At 38.7% G+C, this 11,619-nt stretch overlaps 1 protein-coding gene across 2 annotated transcripts in view; it reads right to left on the bottom strand.

Annotated features, from left to right (window-relative positions):
* POLR3B (RNA polymerase III subunit B) overlaps window positions 1-11,619 on the bottom strand; it is a 136,524-nt gene that overhangs the window by 75,396 nt on the left and 49,509 nt on the right. The window lies entirely within an intron of this gene.

Raw genomic sequence — 11,619 nt, 5'->3', positions numbered from 1 at the left:
CCAAGATTGCGCCACTGCACTCCAGCCTGGGTGACAGAGTGAGACTCCATCTAAAAAAAAAAAAAAAAAGGCTGGGCACAGTGGCTCACGCCTGTAATCCCAGTACTTTGGGAGGCTGAGGCGGGCGGATCACGAGGTCAGGAGATCGAGACCATGGTGAAACCCCATCTCTACTAAAAATACAAAATTTTAGCCAGGTGCGGTGGCAGGCGCCTGTAGTCCCAGCTACTCGGGAAGCTGAGGCAGGAGAATGGCGTGAACCTGGGAGGTAGAGGTTGCAGTGAGCTGAGATCGCGCTAGTGCACTCCAGCCTGGACAACAAAGTGAGACTCCACCTCAAAAAAAAAAAAAAAAAAAAACACACACACACACACACACATACACACAAATTGCAGGCCCTACCCTTACAGTTTCCAGCTCAGTAGGTCTAAGGTAGTGCCCACGAATATGAATGTCTGATCAACTCCCAGGAGATGCCAGTGCTGCTGGCAGGGGGAGGGCACTCAAGATACTTATACTAGCTATTTGTAGCAGCTAAAATCTGGAAACCATACAGATAATATGTAGACAAACTGTGGTATACTCATATAATGAAACACTATAAAACAATGAAAATGAACAAAAAATCACAAACCACAAAATCATGGCTGAGTATTAAAAACAAATACTCAGCAAAAGAAATCAGACACAAAACAATATACATATGGCACGATTCCATTTATATAAGGTTCAAAACCCAGCACAACTACATTATATTGTTTAGAAGGTACAATTAGGTGGTTATACTTTAAAGATTAGGATGCAAATAGTGTAATAGAAGAATCAGCTAAAATTTTAAGGACTTCTTAAAGGCCAAATGTGGACTGTCACACAAGTTCAGAGTTCTTCTGAAGCCCAGGCACAAGAAGTGTCCACACCCACTCACGAGTTCCTTTCTGTGGAGTGCTCATGAAAGGCTGCAGCGAGGCAGAAGACCTGAGAAAGATCCCTTTGCTGGAACACAGGCAATAAAACCCTACCTACCTACTTCCCTGGGCTTTCTTGCATAGGAAGCAACACCTAAGTCCCTGGGAAGGGGGCAGGACGCCCTCCTGCCTAGCAAAGTCCCGGGAGGCAAAAATAACCTCCTCTCAGAGAGGGATAGAAGCAAAAGCTATCTGTCCCTAATCACCCCTGCTCTCCCAACAAGCTCTGCACCTACAGTAACTAGCAACAACAGTCTCCCCCTGGAAGAGGTCCAGTAAACCCTCTGATTTCAGGACAAGGTGCAATGCCAGAGGGAAGAGAAGGGAGAAGCATCTTTCCCTAGGGGAGGAACAGGAAACCTGGTTGGGCAAAGATCCTGCACTGATACACAGCAGGGGCCAGATCTGCAGGGAAGGGGCAGGAAACTGAAAGCTTTCCTTTAGAAAAGGGGGGAAAAAGAAAAGATTGCCCATTCTCATCACTCCTATTCAACATTGTATTGGAGGTGCCATTCAGTTCCATAGGACAAAATAAAGAAATAAAAGATATAAACATTGGAAAAGAAGCAATAAAACTGTCTTTACTTGCAGATAATATGTTTATCCACATAGAAAATCCAAAAGAATCTAAGAAAAAGCCTTAACAGAAATATTACATGTGTTTAGCAAGTTTGCAAGATACAAGGCCAATAAACACAAAGCAACTAAAAATTACTGAAAGAAATTAAAGAAAACTTCAATAGGTGAGATGATAAGTTCATGGATTGGAAAGCTAAATATTATTTAGATAACAGTTCTCCCCAGACTGAACTACAAATTCAAATGCAATCTCAATGAAAGAGCTTGCAGGCTTTTATTATTTGTGAAAATGGAGAAGCTAATTCTAAAACTTAAGTACAAATGTTAAAATTCCTAAGTTCATAATAATACTCAGAAAAAAAAAAAACCTTCACTATTCACTTCTGGAGGAAATTAGAGAACTAAATCATTATTCTGCAAACAGGCTTGAAAAAAATGTAGCAAGCATTTACCCCGCCTTTCCCACGTAAATTACGTTTCAGGGTAACGAAAGGGATGACAATGAAAGTACTCTGTATTAAAAAATTCCAGCTAATAAATGGACCAGGATGAAAATGTTAGAATATCATTATTTTGCATGCCCTAATGAGATAATGAATAAAGGAAATGATCATCATCAGATGCTAAATAAAACTATCAGGAGAAAAGTTGATGGGGAACTTAATGGATGAATCAGGGACCCAAACACCTAAACCCAATGATCAATTTCAATGGCACAAAAAGTGTATAAAATCAGACATACAGGATAGGATATACCCCCACCACCCATGAAGTGTTCTAGTCCCAAACCAAACCAAACCAAAATCGGAATACCATTTATCCTCTAGATTTAACTTCTGGTTTATAAGAAATTTAGGAGGGAGAGGAATATATATATATATATATGTTAAAAGACACCATGAGGGCTGGGCACGGTGGCTCACATCTGTAATCCCAGCACTTTGGGAGGCCAAGGCGGGCGGATTATGAGGTCAGGAGTTTGAGACCAGCCTCACCAACATGGTGAAACCCCATCTCTACTAAAAATACAAAAATTAGCCGGGTGTGGTGGTGGGTGCCTATAATTCCAGTTACTCAGGAGGCCGAGGTAGGAGAATCACTTGAACCCGGGAGGCGGAGGTTGCAATGAGCCGAGGTTGTACCACTGCACTCCAGCCTGGGCGACAGAGTAAGACTCCGTCTCAAAAAAAAAAAAACACCATAAAGATACGTGATAGTTAATTTTAGGTGTCGACTTGACTGGGTTAAGGAATGCCCAGAAGGTTGGTAAAGCATTATTTCTGGGTGTATCTCTGGGGGTGTTTCTGGAAGAGATTGACATTTCAATCAGTGGGCTGAGTAAGGAAGATCTGCCCTCAACCAATGTGAGTGGGCATCATCCAAACTGTTGAGGACATAGAACAAAAAAATCAGAAGAAAGGCAAATTTATTATCTCTTCTGGAGCTGAGACACCCATCTTCTCCTGGCCTTGGACATCAGAACTCTAGGTTCTCAGTCGTTCAGCCTCAGTCTGAGAGTAAACACCATCACCTCCCTGGTTCTCAGGCCCTTGGACTTTGACTAAACTATACCACTAGCTTCTCTGGTTCTCCAGATTGCAGACAGCACATTGTGGGACTTCTCTGTCTCCATAATCACAAGTGCCAATGCCCATAATCAATTCCTTCCTATCTTATCTATCCATCTATCTAAAAAATTTTAACGTGTGAAAACATATGAAAAATTTTAAGGTGTGAAAAATTTTAGTCATGTCTTTTAGAGACATATTTTTAAGTATTTACAGAATGTTATTTGACAGCTGAGATAATGAAATGATTTGATGGCTACAATTTGTTTAAACAACACAATTTGGGGAATAAGGGGAGGGGAAAGAGTTGAGAAGGGTATAGATGAAACAACATCGCCTTCCACTGATAACAGTTGAAGGTCTGTGATGGATATATAGGAGTTAATTTTACTATTCTATTTTTGTGTATTTTGGAAAATGTTATTAATATTTTTATTTAAAATGTTAACCAAAAACCCTTAAAAACTTAGAAATAAATCTGAAAGAGGTGCAAGACTTTCATGAATAAAATTATAAATCTTTATTGAAAAACATCAAAGAAAACCAAAATAATGAAAGGAAAATATTCATGGATAAAAAGTCTACATATTTTAAGATTACAAATCTTCTCCAAATTGATCTACAGTTCCAATACAATGCCAATTAGAATCCCTAGAAGATTTATTTTGATGAAAATTGACAAAATAACTCTAAAATTTATATGGAAAAGCTAAGACCCTGAAATAGCCAAGATATTCCTAAAAAAGCTGAAGGTACTAATGAGTACATAGACAACCTGACCAATGGATAGATCAAAGAGTCCAGAAAAGATCTGCACATATAATAAAACTTGTTATATGATAGAGATGCATTTTGGATCAGTGAGGAAATGAAAGACTATATAATAAATGGAGCTGGGATAACCAGTTATCCATTTGGAAAACAAATGAAATTGGATTCCTTACTTCATTACAGATGAACAAAAGAACAAATACTAAACACACAAGCTTAAAAAATAAAGAGCACTGTATTAGTCTGTTCTTGCCTTGCTATAAAGAAACAACTGAGACTGTGTACTTTATAAAGAAAAGAGGTTTAATTGGTTCATGGTTTAGCAGGCTGTATAGGAAGCATGATGCTGCCATCTGCTCAGTTTCTGGGGAGGCCTCAGGAAACTTACAATTATGGCAGAAGGCAAAGGGGAAGCAAGTATGTCTTATATGGTCAGAGCAGGAAGAAAAGGGAGAAGGGGGCGATGCTACACATTTTTAAGCAACCAGATCTCATGAGAATTCTATCAAGAGAATGGCACTAGAAGGATGGTGCTAAACCATTAAAAACCACCCCCATGATCCAATCACCTCCCACCAGGCTCCACCTCCAGCATCGGGGATTACATGTCAACATGAAATTTGGGTGGGGACACAGATTCAAACCATATCAAGCACTATTAAAAGGAAGATAGCTGACAAATGACTGCAACTAAAAGCACAAATTAGTAGCATTTTAAAATACTATAAAGTTGGCTGGGTGCTGTGGCTCATGCTTGTAATCCTAACACTTTGGGAGGCTGAGACAGGTGGATCACTTGAGGTCAGGAGTTCGAGACCAGCCTGGCCAACATGGCAAAACCCCATCTCTACTAAAAACACAAAAATTAGCTGGGTGTGGTAGTACACGCCTGTAATCCCAGCTACCTGGGAGGCTGAGGCAGGAGGATTGCCTGAACCCAGGAGGTGGAGGTTGCAGTGAGCAGAGATCACACCACTGCACTCCAGCCTGGGTAACAGAGCCAGACTCTGTCTCCAAAAAAAAAAAAAAAAAAGTGTGTGTGTGTGTGTGTGTGTGTGTGTGTGTGTGTGTGTGTGTGTGTGTGTGTGTATATATATATATATTTATATATATATATAGTTATTTAAAAAAGAATGTAGACTGGAAGAGGATATTTGCAACACATATAACAAAAAATTAGGATGCAAAATACACAAAAATCTCCATGAAATCAATAACAAAAATGGGAAAAACCCAAAAGACATTTCAAAGAAAACAGGAATAATCAATAAGTACATGAAAAGGGGCTCAACCTCATTAATAATGTAGAAAATGCAAATTAAGACCACAAGGAGAAGCCACTTTGCACCTATTAGACAAAAACTTAAAAGTTTTTGATACTAAGTCATGGGATGGAGATCATCAGAAATTCATATACAATGTAATGTAGAAATACCTGGGAAACCAGTTTGGCATTCTCCAGTTCAGGTAAAAATTTAACTTGACTCTGACTCCATGACTAGGTAATCCTCCTTAGAGAAACTCTTGCATATGGAAACCAGGAGATAAAAATAAGAATGCCAGTGCTGCTGTGGTTTTCTTTTTTTGCTTTTTTTTTTTTAAATGTCAAATGGGGAGAAACAATACAAAGTCCTTGATCAGTAGAATGAATAAAGTGGTATTCATCATACTGTATCACATCTTGACACAATGGAAAACAGAAATGAAAATGAACTACAGTGACATGCAACAATATAGATACATGTTAATGTTGAAAGAAGAAAAAAATTGCAGAGAAATTTTATGGTACGGATCTATTTCTATAAAGCTCAAAAGTAAGCAAAGCTTATACTGTAATAAATAATTTTAAAACTTTAAAATTAAAAATGTAAATGATATAATAAATCAATAAATTAAAAAATGCAAAAGTTCAGGACAGTAGGGGAAAGTGAAGAACAGAGTAGGGGGTACATAGGTAAATGAAATGGTATTGGTAATAGTCTAGTTGTTGAGTAGTGGCTTTGAGGGTGTTCATTTTATTTGTACCCTTCATAACATATAAATGTAACATTTTAATTTTTATGTTAAAAATTACCTATAAATGCTATTAAACCACAGTGATATTTTAAAACAGTGATTATGGAAGCCAAATCAATGGGATGGAACAGTGACTCATGAAAACAGACTAGGTGGCTGTGTTTCCCGAATTGGTAGAGTAGGTCCTATCAGATGGATTCATCTGCAGATAATAATTATAAATTCTGGACAAAACATTTAAAAACTTTTTGAAGGCACTTGGGAGTGTTGAAAAGCAGGACACTGAGAGTGAATGGCACTGGGTACATGTCTCATTTTTAAGGCTTTTCACCTAAGGGTAGGCCACATTAATAAAAAGAGTCCAAGCCACATTGGGAAGCTGAAACTCAGAGAAAGACCAGCAGTCTTACTGGACTGGAGAAACAGAAGAAAAAGATCTGAACTACTGGATTTGAGTAGCTGGAAGGTGAAGGGGAATTCCATAAAGGAGAGAACGCAAGGAAGAAAACTCCAAATTATGTATATAAAGTTTGCCCAAATCTCTGGCTGATCTCTGAACTAAACATTGAGCAGTATGGCCCATGCCCACCCCTCCCCTGCGCCCCACTGCCCCACATCTGGGTGGGGACTATTTGACCAATAGAATAAACATAAGTGATGTTGTGACTTTCAGTCTAGGTCATTAAGGTCACACAGTTTCTCGTCTACAGGAAACATTTACTCTTGGATTCCTGAGCCATCGAATGTGACAACTCTGGAAAGACCTGAGCCTAGCTTTCCAGCCCTTCCTACCATCCTCTAGCAGAACACCAACCAACCAACCTCCATCAACACCATGTGAAACAGAAGAATCAAATAGCCAAGTCCCGCCTGAGTTCTTGACCCACAAAACTGTGAGGTATGTATAATAAAATGGTTGTTTTAAGCCACTGTTTTTAGATAGCATGTAACAGAGTAACATAACCAGAATGCCAGTTATATCAAGTTCATAAAAAATAAAAAAGCAAAACTAAATAGCTGGCTCACTACAAATAAAAAACAGGCAGACTTCTTCAATAATATAACAGATATTATGAATACTAAATACCCCTATAAAATTAATTTGATTAGTTTTTTCCCTTTGTACACATCTTTTTTCTTTGCAGTGGAAGAAAAAAGCCCAATATATTTGTGATCTAAGTTAAATAACAAAACATTAAAGTAATATGGGGGGCATATTTATACTAATTAATTTCTTAAAGAATTCTGAGGTTCAGTGAAATATGTTTAAGCAGGATTTTCCAAATTCCATATTGACTATATTCCTGCATGTTTCTGATAGGTAGTTTTCTGACTCAGAATGAAGAAGGTATTCAAAGCAAATGAATCTTCTCCTCTAGCTAGTGCCAAAGAAGGAATTTCCTAAGTGGAATTGGATTTCATGCTTTTCCTTCTTTAAAGTTAAGACATGTCCTTCCACTTTTCTACTAAGACCAACTTTTCAGATAGAAAAGACTGGATCTTGAATTTGAATTTACTATGTCAGAAGTGTTCTAAAGAGAAAACTTCCTCCTCTGAGAGCTTAATCCTTTCTTACAGTGAGACCCAGCAGTTTCACTCTTGGAAAGAAAGAATATGGGAATGGAAGCAGGTGCAGAGGGGTGAGAGGGGATGAAGAAGCCCATTCCAGCAACTTCCTGTGGAAACTGGCAAAAGGAACTTGAATAAGCATCCTGAACAGAATCGAATGCCCTTAACCTAAACAATAAAAGCTCAGCTCTATTTTAATTAGTTCCTTACACTTAGACACTTTTGTCTCAAATTATGACAAAGTTTTTTTGGATCCCAGCTGAATTTATTGTAGCCCCTTGATTCAAACACAAGGAAACGTTCTGGTACTAAACAAGTAAAAAGTAAGAGCACAGTCAACAGAAATACTGCCTCATTATTAAATTTCCCCACTCCTAAAATTTCTGTTTAAAAGAAAAAATGCTGTTCAAGTTCACAGAGCAGTGAGAAACCACAAGGCCATCCACACAATAAACCACATTATTTAGGTCAAAAGTAAAATGACTAAAAGGGAAGGAATGCTGGTGATAATATTCAATACCTTGCTAGTATAAGGCCTTTCAGCCTGTTTAAGACAGGAGCAGTAAAGAGCAAATCATATTTCAGTGAAAAATTGATTTTCAATGAAAATGCTTAAAAAATTAATAAAGAAGTTAAGCTGCTGAAATACAGTTTCACCAATTAGCTTAATGTCAGAGAATTCTAATTAGGCATCTTGAGATTGCTATTTAGTGTTTAAGCCTTCAGAGTGCCAAATTCTCCTTTTCACACAAACTGGTTGCAAAATTAAAGACATTAGGCAGCCTTAATTACATTATCAGAACAGCTGGGATTAGGCAATCTCTGAAGTCAAGACGGCATTCTTTTGTCATAGGGTGGAAATCCCTGGCTTTCCAGGGTGCCGGATTTTGGTGCCATTCCATATCTCACCCATACAAAGCAAGCTGCATTAGAAACAAAAAATTTGCAGACAAAGAATAGAGTAATGCTCAGCAAATAATGAACACATTACCGAAAAAGAAAAGGTAGGTGAAAGATTAAGCCTGAAATCGGTAGGTTTTGCTAACACCTCTACTGGCGGCTGGCCTGCCAACCCTCTTGTGGCAGCAAGACTGAGGGAAAGCTCTGTGAACCTGCTTGGCCAGTGGAGACAACTCTGTTATCTAAAGCTGAAGCACATTTATGCTCCCTCATCCCATGGGGTGTGAAATTAGCAGCTATTGTTTTTACACATTTTTGCCAACACAATGCCTTTTGTGTCTTTACATTGTTTATAAAGCTATGTTTTCTTGCACATGGGAACCCTCTTTTTAATTCTAATTTTTTAAGCAACAGGATCAGCTCTCCTTTCCCCCCTTGTTACTCCATTCCTTATTCCTGTAAACAATCAACTTTTTTTAATGAACTCATTTAACACCATGATTTTTCCCAAGTAAAAAACAGTAAAAACGGGATTGATGGTGAGGATACCCATAATTCCTTGCACAGTGGTCAATCTGAAGGTGGCCAAAAACCTAACTGCTAAGTAGTGGCCATTAACCAAACAGAGCTTCCTCAGTAGTCCAGATACTAATTTTTTTTTTCCAAAACCTAAAATTACTATAATTTCAGAATTCTAGTTTTTAAATTTTAGTTGTGGTACTATCTGCTATCTGCTGTGACCATCCCAGCCCCACTATCTCTCATCTGGAAAACTGCTACAGTTTCTAGCCAGTCCACTCTTGGCCTGTTCATCTCCACATCAGATTTTTCTAAACTAAAAATCAGATCGTGTCACTTCCCTGACTAAAACCCTTCAATAGTCTTCTGCTGCATGTAGAATTAAATCCAAGTCTCTTTTCATGACTCACAGGGCCCCAGATAATCCGGCCTCCACATGGGTCTCCAGTGTCATTTCTTACCATCCTGACACCTCACTCACTCCAGTCACACTGACCCTCTATCAGTTTCTCCAGTCCCTAAACTCATTCCTGCCTTAGGAGATGTGAACTTGGTTGTGTCTCTTGCTGGAATGCAGTTTGCAAGGCTGCATGAGAGCAACTTCTCCTTATTCAAATATCAGCCTGCACATATGTGGAAATAACGAGATGAATATAAATGGTTCCTGTCCTCAATGAGCTTACAACCTAAAAGAGGGAAGAAGCATGGAAGTAAAGAATTATATGTTAATTTAGCATGCAAATAAAGACTTGAATAAACTGCTACTGGCCTAAGGAAGACAGAGCAACTAACTGCACCTAGGAGGTTATAGTTACAGTTTCAGAGAGGGCTCAAATGATGAATAAGGAGGAGCTCCTCTTTAGAGAGAGGGTGAAAGGGATATGAGGGAGGCGCAGCTTCGGTAAAAGGCATAACTCAAAGGAATGGAGTGATAGAAGAGCATTATGGTATGTTTGAGAAGATGTAAGTGGCTCACTTTGGCATGAGAGGAGGCTGGAAAGGCACAGAGGGGCATGATCATCGAGGATCCTACAGGCTCTGTGAAAGAATCTAAACATTCTTCTACAGAGGAGACTGTGCTTATGAATTCCATGGAGGAGTTTCAGGGGAAGGGGAAGGAGGCAGAGAACCCCTCTGTCCCACCTCAACCAGAAAGGCTCAACTTTTATCTGTTTTAATATTGGGATTCCAACTAAGAGTTCATGCTTGAAAAACTCTGAAACCTACATCTGAAGCTCAGGTCTGCTGCGGATGCTCCTGGGAAAAGGACGTGTGCTTCACCTAATCACACAGAGAATGCTCAGGAATGTGTTGGGATTGCTTGGTACCAAGTGAATAGGCAGGCACATGGCCAGAGCCTCCAGACAGACAGATGGGAGGGGCAGCCAAGAACAAGAGAAGGCACACGGAGGATTCAAATGTATTGATGCTGTGTTTATTCTTAAATTGAATGGGAATATATAAGTATTTGCTTTATCAGACTTAATGCACACATTATATATAGTGGTGTGTATGCAATTTTTCATAACTAAAAAGCACATACACAAGCAGGTATATGTCAATTTCTGTAGCAACAGACACATTTAACTGATTAAATTCCCCCTTAAGTCAAAGGGCTTGGCAGTAATGGTCAAATAACATTCTCGGACATTACTGGTTTGAAAATCTGTTTCAAACTAATGACAGCAAACTGTTCCTTTATATAATTTCTTTTGAACTTGCAAAACCTGACTCCAAACTTGCCCATGACAAAAGTCCTCAAGGAAGCCCCACTAAGCATAAATTCACACAGAGGCCTGAATAGTTTTCAGGGCAAGAGTTTCCAATGGTTTAACTTTAAAATGCCAGTTAATAAAGACATTTGTATATGCATAGAGTGTCTCTGGAAAGATAGAGGAAAGTATAGGAAAAGTGACTTTCTGGAAAGGAGAACTGGGGAATTCAGTCAGATGGAAAGGAGGGTCACAGGTGGGTCACTTTTCACTGCAAACCTTTTTGCTTAAAATTCTTTGTGCTATGCTATTTTAAAAAAAATATTTGCTAAGAATGACTCCCGCTATTTTACTATGTTTATTATTTTTACTGCCAACATTATTTTTTTAAAATCATAACACTTTTTTTTAAAAAAATCAAAGATATTTGTTTAAATTGGTAAAATAAATGAACAACCATCAGAATAACAAAAGAAGTGTCTTGGGCTCTGCAAAACCTCATTCTAGGCCGGGTGGTATCATTCATGGATATATATCTCCTGGGAAAATTCCAGGGGACTCAGGAAGTAGTACCTCTAATTAGGAACATGCCAGCACTTTATATAACCATATCCCTAAGTTACCATATCTTTAGTTATTATGGAAGCTTGGCATCCTCTTCTTATCAACCATACAATCATCCCTCTGTGACAACCACACAGACTGATCTCCTAAGAATTGTCACCAACAACAGACTCTACATTCCTAAAAGATGATTTGGCTGACACATTCCCTAACTTGGCATCTTCCATTAACCACATCGCATCTCACTGTAGTGACCTCACTGCTTTCAGAGGGAGCCATTCAAACAGCCTAAGCACAAGAGTGAGAAGATCGTATTTGTGTGTTGAAATAATTTTATTAGCACTGTGGAAGATGAATGGAGTTGGGGTGAAGCTAAGAACAGAGAGGCTCGTTAGGAGGTTACACTGAAGTTGAAGGCCTGTGCTCTAACAGTTACACTGGAGATAAATTAGAGAT

Source organism: Macaca thibetana, chromosome 11 (genome assembly GCF_024542745.1).
Source record: "Macaca thibetana thibetana isolate TM-01 chromosome 11, ASM2454274v1, whole genome shotgun sequence".
NCBI lineage: Eukaryota > Metazoa > Chordata > Mammalia > Primates > Cercopithecidae > Macaca > Macaca thibetana.
This window is presented reverse-complemented; position numbering and strand designations above follow the sequence as displayed.